The sequence below is a fragment of the Glycine soja genome, chromosome 7 (genome assembly GCF_004193775.1).
Source record: "Glycine soja cultivar W05 chromosome 7, ASM419377v2, whole genome shotgun sequence".
In the NCBI taxonomy this organism is placed as follows: Eukaryota; Viridiplantae; Streptophyta; class Magnoliopsida; order Fabales; family Fabaceae; genus Glycine; species Glycine soja.
The window spans coordinates 19,327,818-19,350,941 of record NC_041008.1 but is presented as its reverse complement, the minus strand read 5'-3'; positions in this window follow the sequence as shown (position 1 = coordinate 19,350,941).

The window sequence follows — 23,124 nt, the reverse complement described above, 5'->3', positions numbered from 1 at the left end:
TTACCAGTAGACCTAGTATGGAGCACTGGCACGCTATTGAAAAGGTAATGAGGTACCTTAAAAGAACCATAAACCTTGGATTACATTATAAAAGGTTTCCCGTTGTACTTGAAGGATACAGCGATGCATATTGGAACACTCTTTTAGATGATTCCAAAGCAACCAGCGGCTATATATTTAGCATAGTTGGTGGGGCTGTTTCTTGGAAATCAAAGAAACAGACTATCTTAGCTCAGTCCACTATGGAATCTGAGATGATAGCACTAGCAACTGCTAGTGAGGAAGCGAATTGGCTAAGAAGTTTACTTGTAGAGATTCCTTTATGGGAAAGACCAATACCAGCTGTGTTGATCCATTGCGATAGTACCGCGGCTATGGCAAAAATTGAGAATCGTTATTACAATGGTAAGAAACGACAGATACATCGTAAGCACAACACTGTTAGAGAACTACTCTCAACTGGAGCTGTTAGAGTGGATCACGTACGCACTGATGATAACTTAGCAAATCCTTTGACGAAAGGATTAGCTAGAGAGAAAGTCCATAACACTTCTAAAAGAATGAGACTATTGCCCTTACTGCGATGATCGTTCATGATGGTAACCCGAACTAAATGACTGGAGATCCCAAGAACTAGGTTCAATGGGTAATAACAAGTTATGAAGTGATATGAGATGAACATGTTGTTATAAGTGAAAGCAACATGATTCCTGAAGTAACAAGAGGATGAGTTATGAAAAAAAAATTCATAATTCTTAATGAGATATATACTCTATGTTGAGTGGAGTACCTAGGCTACAGGAGTACTCTTGATAGACTCACCTATGTGAATGTTGAAGTGGGGGCCGCTTCATATGAAATTCTGGGAAAAAATTTCTAAAGCGTTCACTATACCGAGATAGATGTGCATGGCCTTTAACGCACGGGCTTTATAGAATACACCTATGAAAAGGTTGTGTGTGGTTTGATATCGGAGATAGAGTTCAAGACTTCGAGTCACTCTAGTAAAATCTGAATCTTACTCATTATGCAAAGGTTCAAGTTGTATGACACCTTTGTTTATGCACAATTTTATGAAATCCTCGAAAATCTTCTTTTCAAATTTCAAGTGGGGGATTGTTAGAACAAAGGATGAAAGTTTGAAAAAAAAGAAAGGAAAAAAAAAGAAAAAAAATGCTTCGAGTCCCACATCGCTCAGGATAAACACTTGAATAGTGTTTCACTCCCTATATATAGAGAGCTCATTTCTTCATTTTTCCTTGTCCTAGTTAAGAAGCATTTCCTCAACTTTTCTTTCTCCCTCCCATTTTTCAGCCGATGCATTTTCGGCAAACTTCTCCCTCTTTCTTTCTGTCGCTCTAAAATTTTGGTTGGCTATAATAGTGACTTTTAAAGTCATATTTTTAGTTGGCTGTTAGAGTGACTTTTCAAGTCATATTTTTGGGTGGCTTTAGAGTGACCTTTCAAGTCATACAAGAGGGTGTAATTCTAGAAAAGGTTCCCTCAGTGCAGTGGGAATCTTATACAGTGATATGGGCTGTTTTATCCTGGGGACTTCGTGGTTGATAGTCTGCTTGCACAATTTTTGGCAGTGCCACGAAACGTCTTAAAGAAAGCGACATTGTCCGCGACTCAGCCAGTAATTTTTTCGGTTTGCCATAAACTATTGTAACAACAAGTTGGATATGAATGGATGCAATTTGCATCAAAGGTAAACGATTGATTATGCCACAACACCCTCCAAATTACAGTGTCACCTTCTCCTAATTAATCAATTATTGATTTGCCACAGAATAGTCCATCTCACATCAGAAGAAACTTTAATTTATTATGACCCCTTTGATGTAAGATACCCAACGGGATTGATTGAAAATTTCCCTGCGAAACATTTCTTTGTGAAGCTGGTGTTTGCTTTTCCCAATTTCTCTCATCTCAGACTCAAACAAATATCAATAGGCTCATATTTTAGACAATGTCATATATCTAATAATTTGTTTAACTTTTGACTCGTTTCCTTTTTAATTTCTTTCAAGAAATTACACATGCCTATGGGAGTGGTTTTAGTGCAATCATAGAGTTTGTAATGATTAGTTCTATCTAATTTCCAAACATGAAAGAGGGCAAGAAAAGAGAAAAGAATGATAGAAACATGTTACTAATTTTTTTCATGAAGAAGGAAAAATGACATCCACATGCTAAGGCTCCTGTTATATTTTTTGGGCTACCAATGCTCGAGCTTAGATGCCATCAATACACTGTCCCACGTGTTACTCCAAAGGGTAACCCAACTATTACTAATAACCATTTTTTCTATAGATTGTAGTGAAGAACGCCCACCTAACTAATTTAGTGAGTTATGATACAGAGGAGTATTAATAGTTTTGATTTGATCCAAATAATTTGTGTAGGGAACGCTATTCATGCTTTGAGAAGCAGGTTTTCTGATCCCAACAATATTTTGCCGTGTTGGAACCCAACACTAGTTAATCCCTGTACTTGATTTCTCTATTTCAAACTGATTTGTTTCTCTATTTTTCTTTGATGCATATTCACAGACATATGGTGCTCACAACCTATCTCAATTCTAAACTCATCCAATTCCACACCCACCAACATATCAAAATCATTGAAACAAAATAAATAAAATAGAAAACGAAACATATATCAATAAAATCAAGCGACCCCTATAGTTATAAAAATGAAATCAAAATCAAACAAACATAAACTTGAGAAAAGAAAAAAACAGAGAGAGCGACGGAGAGAGCACTACGTGTGGTGCATAAACTTACTTGTGAGAGAGTGCTACGTGTGGTGTGTGAGACAGAGATGGAGAGAGAGCGACGGAGAGAGCTAGTGTGCTGAGCCCAAAAAGAGCGCTAGCGTCGTGTGCATGAGTGGCTGCGAGGGAGAGAGAGGGTGTGTGTGAGAATTTTAATTTTTTTACTTTTTGTAAGATTTTGAAATTCTTTCAAATTAATATATTAAAATGTTTCTAAAAAATGATGATATTTTAATTACTTATAAAATATTATATCCAAACAGATTGATTATTTTATAGGAAGGTATTTTAATATCCCTGTTAAAATATTTTACCCACTTTAATTTTCTCATCCAATCATATTCTTAAAAAACATGTACTTCTAGATTTCAACATGGATTTGAAAAAAAAAACAATAATAAATTGATACAAGTATATCTAATATATATAGCGGTACAGATGTAAACTGTGCCATTTTATAAGAATGGTGTAGCCAATATTAAATGCCTTTCCCACTATATATACATACGGAATATTCTAATATAATTTCCATTGAAGCAAAATAATAAAACTCAAATTTTTCCAATTATGTTGCACTATATCCTAGAAATCAAATGACAAATAATTTCGGGATCCAATTAAAAAATTAGCAACCTTTGTAAACCAGTTTTCTCACTTCATGTCTGCAAGTCTTCTTACTTTTGTAGGTTTTAAACTAGATATTCTTAAGTTCTTTAACTAGCTTAGAACGTGCAGGAATAAAAATACTACGTACTAGTCTTTAAAGATTTAGTTTCTTAATTAATTAGGTTCTTGTGGACCCAATTGAAACAAAATAAAAAAAAAAAATCATAAGAGTTAATTAAAAAATTGATAAAAGTTAATTAAATTAATTAGATATCCACAAAGTATGTGGTTGAAAGTTGGAACATGAGCAACCATTGGGTTGCATTCCAATCCTGCAGGCATTTTAATTTGTGAAGCTGATTCGTGATGATATCTAGCAATGAAACACATTTTTACCAAGGTCAACTTAATAATGAAATTTGAATTTTTTTATATGATATTGGGATGAAATATTTACTAATTTTGGTGATAATTAATTTTAATTAGAAAACTTGATTGATTATTTTTAATAAAATTTTATCTTCCAAACATATTTTCTTCTAAATCTGAGAATTTTCTTAATAAGATTCAATTCAGTTTCACTATTATTAATAAAGGTAAGAAATTTAGATAGTTTGCATAAAGAATTAGATTTAAATTATATTATTATTAAAGAAAAATATTATACACCAACAATATACAATATTTTATATTATTGTCCAATTATAATTTATCATATATAATAAAAAAATTATTAGTCATGTAATAAAAATTTATTGATTTTTATAATAATTATTTTAAAAATTATATTAACAATAAATTATACCTACCAACGTCTAAATCCGCATTACACAACAACATGATTTGACTTTTTAATTGTCAATAGACTATATATCTTTTGTTGATACTTACTTTAATTTTGAAAGAAAGATAACTTATCTTAGTTTTTTATTTTCTTTGATTCTCATCTCATATGAAAGCTTATATAGGCAAATTTACTGTAGAGGGTTACTTTTAAAAACTATTTACCAATTAGGGTCTGTTTACAAACAATTTGCAAAGGGGATCTGTTTTACCATGGATGCCGCCAGCAGTACTGGCGAGGAACGCGTGCCGCCATTGTCAATGGCGAGAAGCTTGGTGACGTGGAGGGTGCCGCCATTATCAATGGCGAGACAGCTGACATGGACGCTGTCTCGCTGGTCCCACTGGCGAGAAGCATGTTGTCTCACTGCTCCCAATGGCGAGAAGCCTTCCACGTAAGCAATGCCGCCATTGCTTCCTATGAGACACCTTCAACAAAAGCAATCCCGCCATTGCTTCCTGTGAGATAGGTTAGGGCACTGCTTCCCACGAGATAGGTTAGGGTACTGTTCATGATGCATGGTAAGGTTGAACCATTGTTCGTGATGCAGGCTAGGGCTGAAAGGCTAGAGTTGTAGATGTGTTCACATGCATTGCAGCTGTGCAAGGATCACATGCATACAGTGTGGCTTGCAGAGGGTCACATGTATGGTTAAATGGCAGATGACTTCGGGGAAATTTTGCATGCTTTAATAATGGCCAGACTGTGTGTAGTTTTTGTTTAAATAGGAGCATAATATAACTTCAAATTTCACAACATTCTGAAGCAAGAGAGAAAGAAAGAAACTGGTTTGAAGAGAGAAAGAAAAGGCTGAAACACGCTTTGTTTGAAGTTTGTTTTTGTTTGAAGTTTGTTCATTCCATCTTCAACTTCAAAGTTCTATTGAAAGTAAGGATTTTTTGTATTTATTTTAAGGAACAAAATTTTATTGAGTCAAATTTTTAGAAGCATTATTTCATGTTGTTTCAACTTAATTTTTTTAAATAATTTGTATCATTTACAATTTGTTTATTTTGAAGTAATAAATTTTGTGGTTAGAATCAAATTTGAAGCTAAAATTTAAGTGTAGTAATTTTTTGAATTAGATTTTGTATTTGAAAATTATTACCACTAATTATTTCAAATAGGTTTTTGTGTATGAAATTTTTTTAAGTGTAACTCTTCCATGTATAAGCCTTTGTTGAAGGTATTTTAGCCTTAAGAATATTTATATGTGATAGTTGCAGATTTTGAAGTTGAGGAATTTTTCAAAAATTATTTAATTAGAGTAATAATTTTTTTTAGAATAAAGTATGAATGTCTAGTTTAAGTTTAATAGAGCAAGCAAATAATTTTTTTATTTTTATGATTGACAAAATATTAGTTGAAGTAATAAAATTTTTTGTTAGACTAAAAATTGAAGGTAAAGTTTAAGTGTAATAATTTTTGGAATTAGAATTGTTACTTTAAAATTATTATGAGTAATTATTTGTAAGCGTCTTTGTTCATGGTTTTTGTGGCTTAGAAATTTGACGTGTGACACTTCGGGTTATAAGTTTTTGTTGATGCTATTTCTGACTTAAAAATATTTAGAGGTGAGTCTTCCAGTTTTGGAAGTTAAGGATTTTTTTTAGAATTATTTAATTTGAGTAATAATTTTTTTGTTAGAATGAAGTATCAATGTCTAGTTTAAGTTTAATAGTGCAAGCAAATAGATTTATTTATTTTTATCATTCACAAAATATTTAATTGAAGTAATAATTGTTTTTTTCGACAAAAAATTAATACGTGAAGTTTAAGCGTATTCATTTTTGTAATTAGGTTTTTTACTTTGAAGTTTTTTTAATTATGCTTAATTATTTACAAGCCTTACAAATATTTACCTGATTCCCTTCTAGTTTTTTGAAGTTAGAATGAAATTTGAATCTGTAGTTTAAGTTAAAGTTAGTAGATGAAGCAACCAAATACAATTATTTATTTAAAAACTACTCTTGTTATGATTAATTATTTTTAATTTTGTTGATGTAGATATATCATGAATTCAATTATTATAATGTTGTATTTCAACGGAAGAGTATATGAAGACAATGATGGTATAATATATGAAGGCAGTAAAAATGCAATTAAGATTAAACGCGGAATTAGTTTCAATGCTTTGAAAAAAAAATTTGGAGATAAGGTAAAGTTAGAAAATAATGAAATCATTTCTACTATAAGTTGTAGATTTTTAGTTTCAGGAAAATATGTTGCCTTGCAAATTTGTGATGACGAAGATGTTGAAACTATGATCGAAAGTTTTCAACAACAACAACAAATGTAAGTTCTAGAATTGTACGTAGAAAAGAATGTTGTCGGTGGTTCCATGTTTCATTCTGCAAATTCTGTTACGTCATGTGGACATAATCTATCTCATCATGAGTCAGAACTGCCAAGAAATATAAGCAATTTACATGATGATGAAGATGATGATGATGATTATCTTGCGTCTAACTCATACGTTGAAGAGTCTTTGGATGAAGATGATAGCGTTGAAGGAATATCTGATACAGACGATGAAGGCACTGACATTATTGAACCAGTTTCAATTGTTCAACCAACAGAAGGTAAATTTTATGATGCTTTGCATTATAACAATATTAGGTTTGTTGTATCTGACACAGTAGTTTGTTGACCTGATTTTGTTTTGAAATTATTAGGTGTACCAGGAATTCAAAATCCATTTTGAAATGATGCTTTGCATTATAACAATATCAATTGGAGTCATTCGGACGAGGAAGACATTTGTGGTTTGGACATGCCAACGACTTTTAATGTTGGACAAGAATTATATGTTGGCATGGATTTTGACAGTAAAGATGCGGTAAAAAAATGCACTAAAACAATATGTAATGAAGGTGCATCAAAGTTTTAAGGTTGTTGAAACCAAATCGCACAAATATATTGTTTGTTGCCCCAACAACAGCACATAGTCTCCTTGCCCTTTTTATATGAGGGCAATTTTATCTAAAAAAACTGATGCATGGAAAGTGACACAATGGGGTGGACCGCACACATGTCTAAATATGAGTATGACACAAGACCATGAGAAGCTTGATTCAGATTTAATTGCGACTTGCGTAGTAGGTACGTTTTTATGTTCATATTATCCTACTTTTGTGTTATTTGTTATTTTAATTTGTTATTTTAATTTATTAGTTAAATTACAGGCATGATCAGAGAAGATCCATCAATAAAAATTTATTTGACTCAAGAAAGGATAAATAGTTAATTTTCCTATAAGGTTTCATACAGAAAAGCATGGATGGCGAAACAAAAGGGGATTGCAATTGAATATGGCGATTGGGAAGAGTCATATGCAAAACTTTCGTCATGGCTAACACACATGCAAAATCATTCTCCTGGGTCTTATTTTCAAATACTACATGACGATTTTATTGTTGGTAATAGGGTGAGTCACGAACATCGTCAGTTTCATATAGTATTTTGGACATTTGGTCAATGTAAAAAAGCTTTTAAGTACTGTAAGCCAATCATACAAGTTGACGACACACATTTATACGAGAAATACCGTGGGACCTTGTTAATGGCCACATCACAAGATGGAAATGGTGGTGTTCTTCCTCTAGCATTCGCCGTGGTCGAAGGTGAGACGTTAACAGCATGGTAATGGTTTTTGGCCCACTTGCGTGAACATGTCACAGATAAGAATGAAATTTGTCTAATATCTGATCGTCACGCGAGTATAAAGTCTGTTGTTGCTAACGAAACACTTGGTTGGCAACCTCCCCACGGTTATCATGTGTACTGCGTCCAACACATAGCGAGCAATTTCAATGGCAAATTCAGCAACGCCAAACAAAAAGAGATGTTCAAGAAATTGGGTAAGGTTTATTTTATACATGAAGTTAATTTGAGTTTCATATCTACCTACAACTTTTGATGGTAACAAATTTTATGCAGCGTACACTCCTTGCAAGCATGTGTTTGATCAAAACTTAGAAAAATTTCGTCAGTTGAGTCCAGCCATAGCAAGATGGATTGATCGCATTTCAAAGAAAAAATGGAGCATGGCTTACGATACATCTGGACGAAGATATGGTCACATGACAACCAACCTATCAGAATGTGTGAATAAGGTGTTGAAAGATTGTCGCATCATTCCAATAACAGCGTTGGTCAAGTCAACATATAGTAGATGTCGAAAGTACTTTGTTGATCGTGGTCGCCAAGCCCAAAGACAATTAAACGAAGGCCAAGTATATTGTTCTAAGCTTGTTAAAGAACTTAGGAAAAATCAAGAACAAGCTTGTTCGCACATCGTTCACGTGTATGATATCCACTCGACAAGGTTTGAAGTAGAGGAGACCTTCAATCCTATAACGCAACGTGGCGGACAAAAGTGGGCAGTTAACTTGAATGACCATTATTGTCAATGCGGAAGGAATTTTGCGCTTCACTATCCATGTTCACACATTATTGCAGCTTGTGGTTATGTGAGCATAAACTACTACCAATATATTGTTGGATCGAGTGGCCTCAGAATAATTAAAAAGGGGGGTTGAATTAATTATTCCTAAACATTTACCAATTAAAAAATTACTCTTTTAAGGCTTTTACTAAATTTTTAAGAGAATGAGGAGTAGAAGAGAATCTTAACAGAAAGTAAAAGCGGAAATTAAATGCACAACGGAAAGTAAAAGAGTAGGGAAGAAGGAAACAAACACACAAGAGTTTTTATACTGGTTCGGCAACAACCCGTGCCTACATCCAGTCCCCAAGCGACCTACGGTCCTTGAGATTTCTTTCAACCTTGTAAAAATCCTTTTACAAGCAAAGATCCACAAGGGATGTACCCTCCCTTGTTCTCTTTGAACTTAGTGGATGTACCATCCACTAGAACTGATCCACAAGAGATGTACCCTCTCTTGTTCTCAGTCAAACCCAAGTAGATGTACCCTCTACTTGTACCACAAAGGATGTACCCTCCAATGTGTTGAGACAAAGATCTCAGGTTGTTAAACCTTTGATACTTTGTGAATGAGGATACAAAAGAATTCTCAAGCAGTTAGTCCTTTGAACACTTTTGTATTAGGGAAAGGGAAGAATCAAAAGAATTCTCAGACTGTGTCGTTTTGAATTCTTTGACATGGGAGAAGGCAGACACAAAAGAATTCAGACGGTTAGTCCTTTGTTCTTTTGGAAAAGGGAGAAGAGAGACACAAAAAGAATTCAGGCGGTTAGTCCTTGGCGAATTCTTTTTGGCAAAGGGAGAAGAGAATGAAAAGATGAATAGCACAAGTTTTCAAGGTTTGGAAAACCAGAAAACTTTAGAAAGCTTTTGGTACAAAGAAGAAGAAGAAGTTTAAAGAGATTTAGGACTTGTAAAGGATTGTAAGAGATTGATTGGAAAAGTATTCAAGATTGAATGAATGAATTGATTAATTTTTCAAAACAAAACCTTGTTTTCATAGACTCTTCGTGTCTGGTCAAGAAGACCATTCAGAAGAGTTATAACTTTTAGAAAAACTTAAAACCAATTTGAAAAAGTCAAAAACCTTTTGAAGAGTTACATCTTTTGATTTATTCAGAAACAGTCACTGGTAATCGATTACACAAAGCTTTTGAGTGAAAGGATGTGACTCTTCACACTTGAATTTGAATTTCAACGTTCAAGGGCACTGGTAATCGATTACCAAAACATTGTAATCGATTACAACTTTTTGAAAATAATTGGAACGTTGTAAATTCAGTTTGAAAACTTTTTCAAACTCATTTTGCTACTGGTAATCGATTACTAGAGAGTAAAAACTTTTTGGTAAAAGATTTTGTCAAAAATTCATGTGCTATTCAAAGTTTTGAAAAAACTTTTTAATACTTATCTTGATTGAGTATTCTCTTTATTCTTGAATCTTGATCTTGATTCTTGAGATCTTGAACCTTGAATCTTGATTCTTGTCTCTAGACTTTCTTCTTGAGTTCTTGAATTCTTCTTGATTCTTATCTTGAACTCTTGAATTGTTCTTGATTCACTTGAGTTGTTCTTTGAGTTGTTCTTTGATTGATCTTTGAGCTTTTTGTCATCACCTTTGTCATCATCATTGTTATCATCAAAACACCTTTGAATCACATTCACCATGAAGCTTTGCTTCTACATATATAGATGTTGTTTACACAAATGAGCACATCTTAAAAGCATACTCCGCACAGTGGTGGCCTCTTGGGAATGAAGCGGCAATTCCTCCTTCTGGTGATGCATGGACACTTATCCCTGACCCAACTACAATTCGTGCGAAAGGTCGGCCAAAATCAACAAGGATAAGGAATGAGATGGATTGGTTGGAACCATCTGACCACCAACAAAAATGTAGTAGATGTGGAGCAGAAGGGCACAATAGGCGCCGATGTCCAATGCAATATGACCGTGGGAGTAATTCATTTAATTGATTTATGTATGTTAGATGAGAGACTTGTATTGATTGAGGTTTTGTTCAATGTATTTACTTTGTGGTGTTCAATGAAATCGTCAGTTACTTATTTTTGAATGTGTACTTTTGTCAGGAAATTTATACATTACTTATTTTCAAAATTGTATCTAAAGGAGAACTATCTACAATGTTGTACTTAATGGTTTAGGGTCTAAGCCTAGGGTTTAGGGTTTAAGCCTTAGGGTTTAGGGTCTAAGCCTTAGTGTTTATGGTCTAAGCCTAGGGTTTAAGGTTTAAGCCTTAGGGTTTAGGGTCTAAGCCTTAGTGTTTAGGGTCTAAGCCTAGGGTTTAGAGTTTAAGCCTTAGGGTTTAGGGTCTAAGCCTTACGGTGTAGGGTTTAGGTTTTAGGGTTGAAATAAAATTACTTCAGACTCATATGCATCTAATGAAATAAAATTACATTTAGAAGTTGAAATAAATGGAGTGGATCAATCCAGGTTGAGTGACATTGGTGTTCATCGTTAGTTAAAAACATTAGTTATTTTCTTTTCTCTACCTTAGTGTTTTTTTTAAAAATATCTACAATGACAAACTATGAACTTAGTCATTATAGACTATCTGGAATAAGGACTAAACCCAACAGAATAAACATTACAGAATAAATCCTAAGATTTAGTCATTATGGACTTAGTCAGTACAGGGTTTAAGGTTTAATTCTTAGGGGTTATGGTTTTGGATTTATGTGTAAGGGTTTAGGGTTTAAGATTTAGGGTTTAGGGTCTAAGTCTTAGGGTTAAGGGTTTATGGTTTAGTGTTTAGGGTTAAGGGTTTATGGTTTAGTGTTTAGGGTTAAGGGTTTATGGTTTAGTGTTTAGGGTTAAGGGTTTAGGGTTTAGTGTCTAGGCCTTAGGGTTTAGGGTTTAAGCCTTATGGTTTAGGGTTTAGTGTTTTGGGTCTAAGCCTTAGGGTTTAGTGTTTAGGGTCTAAGCCTCATGGTTTAGGGTTTAGGGTTTAGTTTCTAAGCCTTAGGGTTTAGGGTTTAAGCCTTATGGTTTATGGTTTAGGGTTTAGTGTTTAGGGTCTAAGCCTTATGGTTTAGTGTTTAGGGTCTAAGCTTTAGGGTTTAGGGTTTAGGGTTCAGGGTTTAGTGTTTAGTGTCTAAGTCGTAGGGTTTAGGGTTTAAGCCTTAGGGTTTAGGGTTTAGTGTCGAAGCTGTAGGGTTTAGGTTTTAGGGCTTAGGGTTTATTGTTTAGGGTTTAAGCCTTAGGGTTTAGAATTTGGGGTTTAGTCTCTAAGCCTTAGGGTTTGGGTTTTAGGGTTTATGGTTTAAGCCTTAGGGTTTATGGTTTACGGTTTTGGGTTTATGGTTGAAATAAAATTACTCCAGACTCATATGCATCTAATGAAATAAAATTACATTTAGAAGTTGAAATAAATGGAGTGGATCAATCCAGGTTGAGTGACATTAATTAATTTCTTTTGTCTACCTTAGTGCACATATGGCATTGGTGTTCATCGTTAGTTAGAAACATTAGTTATTTTCTTTTGTCTACCTTACTTTTTTTTTTAACTTTATTTATTATTATTGTTTGATGCGCGACATAAACTGTATCCATTAGTAAGCCTCAATAAACTGCATACGATAGATTAAATGTCAAATACAAATGAGAAATATACAACAACATATTTAAACAAAGACATGCAAATCATTCATTTTGGTGTCCGTGATGCCGTGAGGAAGTGCCACATGGTCGATCCCATCTTCATGCTTGGCGATCAGGATTTCTTCTGCCCTGAGGTCTCCCTGCTTCTTCTTCGTCAGCCTCAGCAGAAAATTCGTGACGCAAATCAACACCTAATAAGTCACACATATTACGTATTGGTCCGGGTACATTCCATTGTGTACCTAATGGGGCATTAGGTGTTGGAATTGGGCCATGATATTGCTGTGAAGGGGTCATAGTCGGCCATGAAAAATGAGGATGTGTGTCCGCAACACCACTGAACGAATGCTCACTTGCAGAAGTATCAGTGTGATGACCCCGAAAAGGATACTGATACATCTGTGTCGATACTGAGCAAATGTTTGTGGCGTGTAATACATTCCATGGCCACGCTCCGCCATTTGTTGGGAATATTCTTCCGATTCAATAGCCTCCCTTCGTCTGCCTATGCCCTGAGTTTCAACACTTGACTGAAGAATGTGAAAACTCTTGTGCTGGAAATTGACGCTCTGATGCAGGACCATGTGACACAGGCTTAGTGATTCTCTCTTGCTCTTCGGATAAAATTGTAATTTTCTCCACATAAGGCATGAGATCATCAACTGTCCATGTATTCCTCCCTTGAGGAGACACCATGTATTGTAATGTCTCCGCAACTTCAGCCTGCAATTATTAAGGTCAAAAAATTAAGGGGCATCATTAAAAAAATATTTAATTAAAGTTAAATATTCAAAAAAACAAAAAAATACCAATGTAGTCGTGTTTGCATTTTGTGGGTCAACAAACATCTTTGTCTTTCACCTATACCAGACCATGTAGTCCGAGTTAAAGCTCAATAGACCCTCTTGTCGAGGATAAGCGTCGACCCTAAAAGCATGGTGATTGTTCCACTGATCAATCATTAGGGCGAACAATTGCCCCCAATTTTCGTCATGTTTCCCTTTTAGTGTTATGCCATGAATGTTCAAGGGTTGCGAATGAGACTCTGGAATTGGTTGCTGCATTCCAAATTGTCTCAATACTCTATGCGATTGGTGCCCCTCAATAACTTGGAAACAAATTAGTGGCACCACCGCGCACCACGCGACACTTCCGACTACACAAATGGGAGGCAACAATGATATAACAGTTGCTGTGTAAGGCTCCCACACAAACTGCATATAACAACATAGTTGTCAACATTTTAGTAAAATAACACATATCATTTTTTATTTTACAAATGCAATACCATGTTCTTACCTCATGACATTTCATAATATCCAACTTGCGACGAAAAACTCTCACATCATCATTGTCGATATGTTGGTTTCCACGTCGCAGCCACCTACAAAGATTAAAATTTAATATACCCTAAAACCATTTATTCTTTTGAAATGAAAGACGCTTTTAAAAATGACTAACCTGTGCCCCAGTGGTTTATTTTCTACTTGGGAAGGAGTCCTCTTTGGAGCCAAGGTTGGACATCGTTCCCATGCCCACATTTGTAGTAAGATGCACATACCTCCGATTGATTTAGTTTTATAATTGGTGGCACTGCACATCTCTCTGTATAGAAAAACAAGTATGGCAGATCCCCATGCATATGTGCTACAGTCTCCAAAGTCACGTAAAAATTGAAGGTACCTTAGCGAAACTTTGTTACTGCTTTTGTCAATGAACAAGACACCTCCAATGAATCTCAGTATCCATGCACAGGCAAACCTTTGTACTTGTTCTTCGTCGTCGTGGTTATTTATTTGTGCAAAATGGTGAGTCAGCCAACTTAATTTAACCACACTATCTTTAATTTCACCTTCGTGTGGTCTGACTCCCAATAATTCCTCACATAAATCAGCCCAATTAAGATTTGTTGGACCGATTAATGGTAAACCATCCACACGTAGACCTAACAATACAGAGACGTCTTGAAGAGTAATAGTACATTCTCCTCATCTCATATAAAATGTATGTGTTTCCGGCCTCCATCTTTCTATCAAAGCACTAATTAATGAGGCATTTATTTTTAAGTATCCCATCTTCATACTCCAGTAAAAACCAGATTGTCGAAGGAAAGGAAAAATTTGCTTTGGAATTTCTTCTTCCCCTTGATACGTGGGGACAGCTCGTTTGATATGTAATTTCCGATCTTCTTCTCCATTCCAAACATGTTCTGAAATATGCTTAGGTTGCATCCATAATACATCACTATCGATTGGGCCAGACTTAATTTTAATATGTGATGGACATGACGATGAAGATGTCATTGATACTGCAAAATAAAATATAATACAATAAATTCACAAAACAATTTATACATCATTTGTAGATAATATAAATAAAACTACGCACATTTATAAAAACGTTATTAAATATATAAAAATAAATTTGTAATAAATAAAACTGGGCAATTTTGAATATATTCTATAGATAAATTAAAATACATGTGAAGACAAATTTAAATAAATAACAAAATATATTTATTTGACAACAAAATATATTATACAAATAATAAAATTTAAATATATTCTACAAATACTTTCAAATACATACACATAGACAAATTTAAATAAATAACATAATATATTCTACAATTAACAAATAAATAATTAAATAAAATATGGACTACCAAATAAATTAAAATACAAACAAATATTGAAATGCAAAAAATTATTTAAACAACGTGTAATACAAAAATAATGATAATGTATAATTTATCATATATTTAATCACATAAATTTTCTAACAAATAATATATATAACATTCTAACTAAAAATAATTAACTCAAATAATATTAACTTATCAACTCATTTATTTAAAATTATACTATCTATATATAACATACAAAATTATAATACTAAAAAGATAAATTTACGTGTGTGAAGTGTCTAATATTATAATTATTTATTTACGTGTGAAGTATTTAATATTATAAAAACTAAAAATTTACGTGTGCCTAAAATTTACAAATATATACCTAAAGCTAATATTAACTTGTGCCTAATACTACAAAAGCTAATATTATGTGTGCCTTGGCTAAAGTATCATGCGTGTATATATATTTATTTGGCTAAAGTATCATGCGTGTAAATATATACGTAATACTACAGAAGCTAATATCACATATATAAAATCTAAGAATATATACAAAAACTAAATAATATTTTCATACTAATCAACCAAATAATATTTTCAACCAAATATTATTTTCAGCCAAATAATATTTTCATATATATATATATATATATATATATATATATATATATATATATATATCACACATATAATATCTAAGAATATATACAAATAACCTTAACCTAACAAAGTTTGTAAGTCACCAGCAAATCTCTTTCTTCATGAAACTTCAACCCGGGAAGTTGGAGCGATGAAGTCGACCTCGTCTAGTTCAATGGAAGAAGGCTACAATGTCGAAGAGCAGAGGTTCAATGTTAAATGTCAAAGAAAGGACCAAGCAGAAAGGGGAAGAAACATGCGCTAGGGTTCAAAGAAAGGACAAGTAGAAACACAGGCTAGGGTTCAAAGAAAGGAGTTCGTAGCAGAGAGGTGAACAAGCTACGAGGTTGCGCGGTTTTGTTTTTTTTTTTTATTTTGAAAATTAAGACGGTTTTTTACTAAAAACCGGCGTAAATTATAAGAAACATAACATTCTAAGGCGGTTTTCAATAACCGCCTTAGAATGTGCGTCCTAAAATTCCATTTGTAACACAATAATTTTAAAAATGCCACCGCACCACTTATTAAAGCGGTTCCTTGTACAACCGACATAAAGCACGTGTCTTAAAAAGGGCTTTTTGTAGTAGTGTACATAAAAAGAAAAAAGCAAATAGCAATGGTATTGAATGTTGTGAAAGAATTTGATTTTTTTTTTAATTAATGTGGATTACATATCTCGTACGTATTTCCTAGTTTCCTAATCTCGTCAATATATATGAAGTGTTTTTTTTTTCCTTTAGGTGTAAAAACAGTTTTAGTTCTTCACATATTCCTCATACGAGGCTATAGTTAATAGGGAAGTGGTACTAACAGATGCCAATTAATATTGTTTGGGTTCTATTGAGGATGATAATTAAAAACAAAATTGAAGCAACATGTGGGTGTTTTCTTAGGCCTACCTTCCATTAGGAAGGAAGCATAACTACCCAAGTCATATCGTCCATAAAGATGAAGTGCATTTTCTAAAAGATTGACATCTTTGCATCAAGTAGAAAATTTAGCAAGAAAATACAATTATTGTCACTACTACAATAATAGTTTATTACAATGCGCTAATAACTACAATTGGCAGACTGTCTTTGAAAATGATATAGTGGCAGTATGGTAATTAAGTACATTAAAATTCTGAGTTTAAGTACGGTTATGAAAAAACCGTAGTAATTGAGTTATGTACAAAGGCGGTTTTGTACAAAACTATCTTTGAACGTTTACACCTTTTTGTTTTCTCTCTTTTATTGGGCAGCGTGTTTTGTCGCCTCGACTCCTGTGATTGGTCTCTCTCTCTCTCTTTCTTCTCACGCTCACACCCTACTTCACTCTTCACACAATTTCAAAATCCCTAATCCATCCTTTACGCTGCATTCTTCTCACATGTGTGTGTTTGGCATTCCGCATTTGGCTGTGTTGAGGCGTTTGGTTTCCTCATATGCCTCATGTGAGATGAGGAAGAAAATCATAGATCCCTCCTCCGGGAAGAAGTTCCACGCCAAAACAAACTGACGCGCCGGCGAGCGTGGCTAGGTCGCTGCAGAATGTCATGGCGGACGTTCAAGGTTCTCTCAACGCGACGACGTTGAGATCGGAGAGCTACAAAACTAACGGATTTGAATTTCAGCATGAGGCTGAGTCTATTGCTTCTGATACTGAACGCGTAACTTTTGGAAGTTCCTCTGGAGAAGGAATTTGAGGTTCTCGAGGACTCATGGTTCCAGCGAGGTTTTGGCAAGAGCATAATAACCATTTACGGCACCAAACCGAAACTCCGAGTAAGCTAGCGACGCCGTCACTGTGGTCTCCTTCGAGAGGAGTTAGTCCGTCACGAGCGCAAAACGGCATCGTCAGTGGCTTGAGTAGTAGGTTCGATGGTGGTAGTGAACCTTCTGTTTTGAGCTTCGCTATTGATGTTTCGAGGGGGAAGGTAGCGGAGAACCGGATCTTTGATGCGCATTTATTGAGACTCTTCCATAACAGACTCCTTCAGTGGCGTTTTGCCAGAGCTGATGCTGCTCTCTCTGCGCAGACATTGAATGCGGAGTTTTTTCTCCTTCTTTTTTTAATTTCAAATATTTTTGTATTGAAATTTAATTGCACTATTAAGAATTTACTTGCTTGTGCGTTACTCTTTGAAGATTGTGAATATGTCATTTTAGTTTGATATTAGTTCCATTTTAGCATATGATCACGAACACCAGTGTTATTTTAACTGAGTAGAGAAAGGTTATTAATATTATATTTATCAGTCTGTTTGCTAATGATTGTTTTGTTTTCCACTTAGTTTTCTTTTGTTTATGTTTTATATTTTTTTCCCTAAATATTATTTATTGTATTAGAAAAGCCTCTATGATGCATGGATTGCTATGTAGAATCTACGAGAATCCGTTAGAGCCAAAAGAGCAGAGTTTCAGTTGCTGAAACAACAATTTAAGTTAATATCCATCCTGAAGGATCAAGTAAGATCTACAGCTTCTCTATTTTTAAGTTTACTATTGGTCTATACTTGATATTTTGCTTCACTTGATTTAAAGTTTTATCGTTTCTCCAGTAGTTTGATTGCCATGTCATTCTGTCCTTCATTGTGCAACTGCCATTTCATGGCATCTGGATTCATGTAATTAGTTTCAATACTGTAATCTGCATTTTTGGGTATAAGCCCATTTATTGATTAAAATGGCTGCAATAGTTTCTTATGTTATTTTAAAAATATTCACCTATTGAGTAAAATGCTGCACAATGTAGATTGCATTCTTTTTTCTTTTTTTGTTAGTTTTTGGTTATGTGGAATTTCAATGTTGCAGCGAATTCTATATTGGTCAAAGTAGTCATCAGACTCACAGTATAGTTGAGGCATCAAAATCCAACATGCTTCGTGGCACTCTCTTTTTGCTTGGAAGCTGCTTGTCATACACAACTTGGTTCATTGTGAAAGTATGCTTTCCATTCATTCCTCTTACTCACACTTCTAGTTTCCTCTAAATATTTATGTATTCATTCCTCTTACTCACCAAGAATATTCTAATATAAAATTTATAATTAAGATTACCTTGAGCACATATTCTAAATTAAAATATGGTAAGCAGAATGCGTAAAGTAATGATATGATTTGGAATATAGTGATGGTAAATTTTAACACAGAAACTAGAATTATATTTTTAAATAAATTTAGATAATATTTACAATTACATGATTCAAATGTATTTATTTATAAATTAAAAACATTTAATTCAACTTGTAGTCAATGTTAGATCGGTGCTATCTGACTATACTAACAACTGGCAACCTTCTTAGTTGTTGTTGTCTTTGTCAACACTCAACACCCCTTTGGATATGATATATGATTGCAAGGAACAGGGTAATGGACTTCATTAGGCTCTTGTTTATTATAAATTAGATTAGAAGCAGCAAATTGATGTATAGATCTGAGAACTGAAGTCAAGCAAGCTTTACACTTGCTAGATAGAGCAAGGCAGGTATGACAATGTAAACAAGATAAACCAGAGCTGAAGACTTTAGTCCACTTACATGCTAATGAGGTTAGTTGATTTTATTGGTTCAAGAATTTAAGTAACATTTTATTATGATATGCTCAAGTTCATTATCAGGTAGGGAAAGGTGGAGAGTTGTCACTTCATGAAACTACAATAATGTTGGTACAAGGGGCTTAATAATTAGCAAAGGTCACAGCTGAATACCAGTCTACTCTGGAAAATAGACAAATATTTTTGGTATTATCTTGGTAATCAATCAATTTGATATGTTCTACTTTATAGCAAATTCTATTTGGATCATTTTTTTAGGACTTTATTTTATTGAAACATGTAGACATTTTCTTCTAATGTGCAAAATGTTTATCCAATATAAGTACAATATTTTCTATGATAAAGAACAATATATATTTAATTCCTTGTGTACATCAATATATATTTAATTCTTGAGTATTTAAAATGTGCACATCAATATATATTTAATTCCTTGTGTGCGTAAAAGATATAATTATGGATGATTTAATAGAAATATAACTGAATGAATGCCCTTATATTCAAGCCCACACTTTCTCAAATACTTGAGCAACCTTTCTTTCCCAGCATTAAAAAAATAAAATTACTTAAGAAACCTTTGTTTGTTATATGCATATGTTTGATTATACTCTTAAATTTTAATTATGATATTTTAACCATATCTATATTTAAATGTGTGGTATTTGTGAGCGTGTATGTTATTTTCTTCTAAATGTTTGCACTAATTAGTTGAATCAAGTGCATTAATATCCATTATCAATTTATGATACACATGCAAAAACTGTATATGTAGGAAAATTATCAAACTTACATCCCATTTTTTGCCATTTTTGGACTGTATATATAGATAATAGGAAGAGAGATGTTAATAGAGAGATGTTTTATCGATATTCCTTAGATTGGTTACAAAGATGGCTATCAAAGCAATTCAAGATGCCTTTGAAGCAATATGGAATTTAGTGCATCCAGGAGATCTCATTTCCTCATTGTTATCTTCAACTTCAGCAACAGTAAGTTATAATTTGCTACTACTCATTGATGTTTTAGACCAAAAGAAGAATTATAATAGTCCAAGGATATTTAAATGATGAATAAAATCTAAAGATGTTAACAATATTCAGACAATCCAGAAAATCAAATATAGTCTACAAAGAAATTTCTTGGTGTGAAATCTGTGTAAAATATTATGATCACCATATCATGTTTAATCTCTTATGCATGTGAATGGGAATGGGATTCAGTTTCTTAAGATGTCTGTCTGCATCAGGTATGGTACATAGGTGTTTCAAATGAGACTTCATATGGAGTGGTGGAGTTTGTTCATGCATCGAAAGTTGAAGGCCTTCCAAAGATTGTCAGTATCCAAAACAACTACAGCTTGCTTGTTAGATGTCATTTTGAAGGTGAGATTCTGAGATTGGCTGAGTCTCATTCATATCACTTTCACATTTTCTTGCTTTTTGATGCAAAGTTACTGCTCCTATTGCCCTGATAATTTATGATTTTTGTTAAATAGTCATGCTATTTTTCATCATAAATCACAACTCCTTATAGATTGTGCTTCCTAAAGACTCCAAAAGATACAAAGCAATACAATAACTTGCTTTTAAGGATTTTTTTTGTAGTAGAAATTTCCAATTTACCTCCTAAAATTTTTGGTCATGTGCACTTTGGTGCTTACAGACTGAGTAACATGATCCTTAAACTTTTAAGAAGTGTGCATTTTGGTTATTTCATCCAATTTGCCATCAAAATTAACAGAAATGGCCATATTTGTTAACCTTGAGTCCTAAGTGCACACGAACCTAAGTTTAAAGGGATAAATTAAACCTTTCCCATTAATCAGGTTAGCTCTCATTTTTGGTTCAAACATTCATTTCCAAATTTACTCAATCATATGCCTTAGTAGGTTAGTTATTTACAAGTCATAATCCTAGTTGTGAAACCACCAAAATTTTTATCTAAAGTTAAATTTGGAAACCTGTTGGTTTTGCAAGTTTTCGCCTATTTCTTGTCCCTTCCTGAGATGAAGAATGGTGGCATTGATCCAAACCAAATTTGAATGTCATACATTCAAATTCCATATATGGTTGTTATTATATACCTTGTTTGAATGATGTGATTTTACTATTTTCAATGTTGAATTTTGACCAGGGTTTATAAAGTAATAAGTCTCATACGAGACATTGGTTCAATTATTTTCGATATTGTTATTGTCATTCATGAAGAAAAATGAAAAAAAAAATTTAAAAAAAAAAATTCAACATCGGTTATTAGGACAACCGATGTTGAATTGCCCAATATCCTACATCGATTAGCTGGAAAATTGATGTAGAACGTCTGACCTTGGTTGCCTATTCAACGACGTTTGACGGCCAAAACCGATGTAGAATGATGTACATTCTACATCGGAATGATGTACATTCTACATCGGTCATTTAAACAACCGATGTAGAATAATTGACAATTTACATCGGTCGTGGTCAAAAGCCGCAGTAGAATAACTGACAATTAACATCGGTTGCAGCAACCATCGTAGAACACCTGCCCCCCTTTAATGTCGTCTTCTACAACATCGGTCCATAACCGATGTAGAATGACCAATATAACCGATGTAGAATGCAATTTTTGTAGTAGTGTGTCCTTCTTAAGCCCTTTATTTCTTTCGGATATTCATTCACCTTAAGATGTTTGGAAATGTTTGGAAATGCTTAGTGGTGGGGTAGGTGCAGTACCCCCACCAAAGTATATTGACTAACAATTCAAATTTTTAAATAATATTAAATATAAAAAAAAAACTTGTTTGGTTGTTTAAAGTTGCTTGAATTTTATGTACTGGAAGAGGGTATTAACAGCAAAACATCAATTGATACCAACATTAAAGTTGCAATGTCCACTCAACCTATACGGACGACCCTTGAGAGGAAGTAAGAGAACCTACTATACACAACATGAGAAATAATCATCCCGTGACTCAAATCATTGGTGATCCAGCCAATAACATCCAAATACGGACATAACTCAGACTACAAGGCAACATCGCAATAATCTCAAAAGTTGAGCCAAAACATATAGACGAGGCAATGCAAGATGAAAAAGGGGTCAAAGTTATGCAAGAAGAGCTTGATTAATTTCTGAAGAACAATGTTTGGAAACTTGTAGAACTACCTAAAAACAAGAATGTAAGAGCAAAATGGGTATTTAAAAACAAGTTGGACAAGGACCGCAAGGTTTTGATAAACAAAGCAATGTTAGTTTCTAAAGGTTATTTGCAACAAGAACATATAGATTACAAAGAAACTTATGCTCCAGTAGTTCGTCTATAGGAAACACATATTTTACTTTCATTTGTAGCTTATAGTAATATGAAGTTGTATCAAATGAACGTAAAAAGTGCATTCCTCAATGGACTCATCCAAGAGGACGTTTATGTAGAACAACACTAAGGGTTTGCGAGTGATACCCTTCCTCAACATGTTTTCAAAGTAAACAAAGCACTGCCTGGACTGAAACAAGCACCTCAAGCTTGGTATGAGAAGCATAGTTCATTTCTTTAGAATAATGGCTTCAAAAGAGGAAAAGTGGACACTTCACCCTTCCTCAACTTGTTTTCTAGTTCAAGTATATGTGGACGACATCATATTTGATTCTACTAATGAATCTTTGGGTGAGGATTTTTCAAGGCTTATGCATACAAAGTTTAAAATGAGCATGACAGAAGAATTGAAGTTCTTCCTTGGAATTTAGATCAAACAAACAAAGGAATATATGTTCACCAGATCAAGTATGCAAAAGAACTTTTGAAGAAATTTAACATGGACAAGGTTAAGGAAATGAAAACTCTGATGCATCCAACCACATATCTTGGACTGCATGAGGAATTGACAAAGGTGAGCAACACTCAATATAAAGCAATGAAATGATCATTATTGTATTTAACTCTGCCCATACCTAATATCATGTTTAGTGTATGCTTATGTGCCAAATTTCAAAAAGATCCAATGGAAGTTCAATTAAATGCTATTAAAATAATATTTAGAT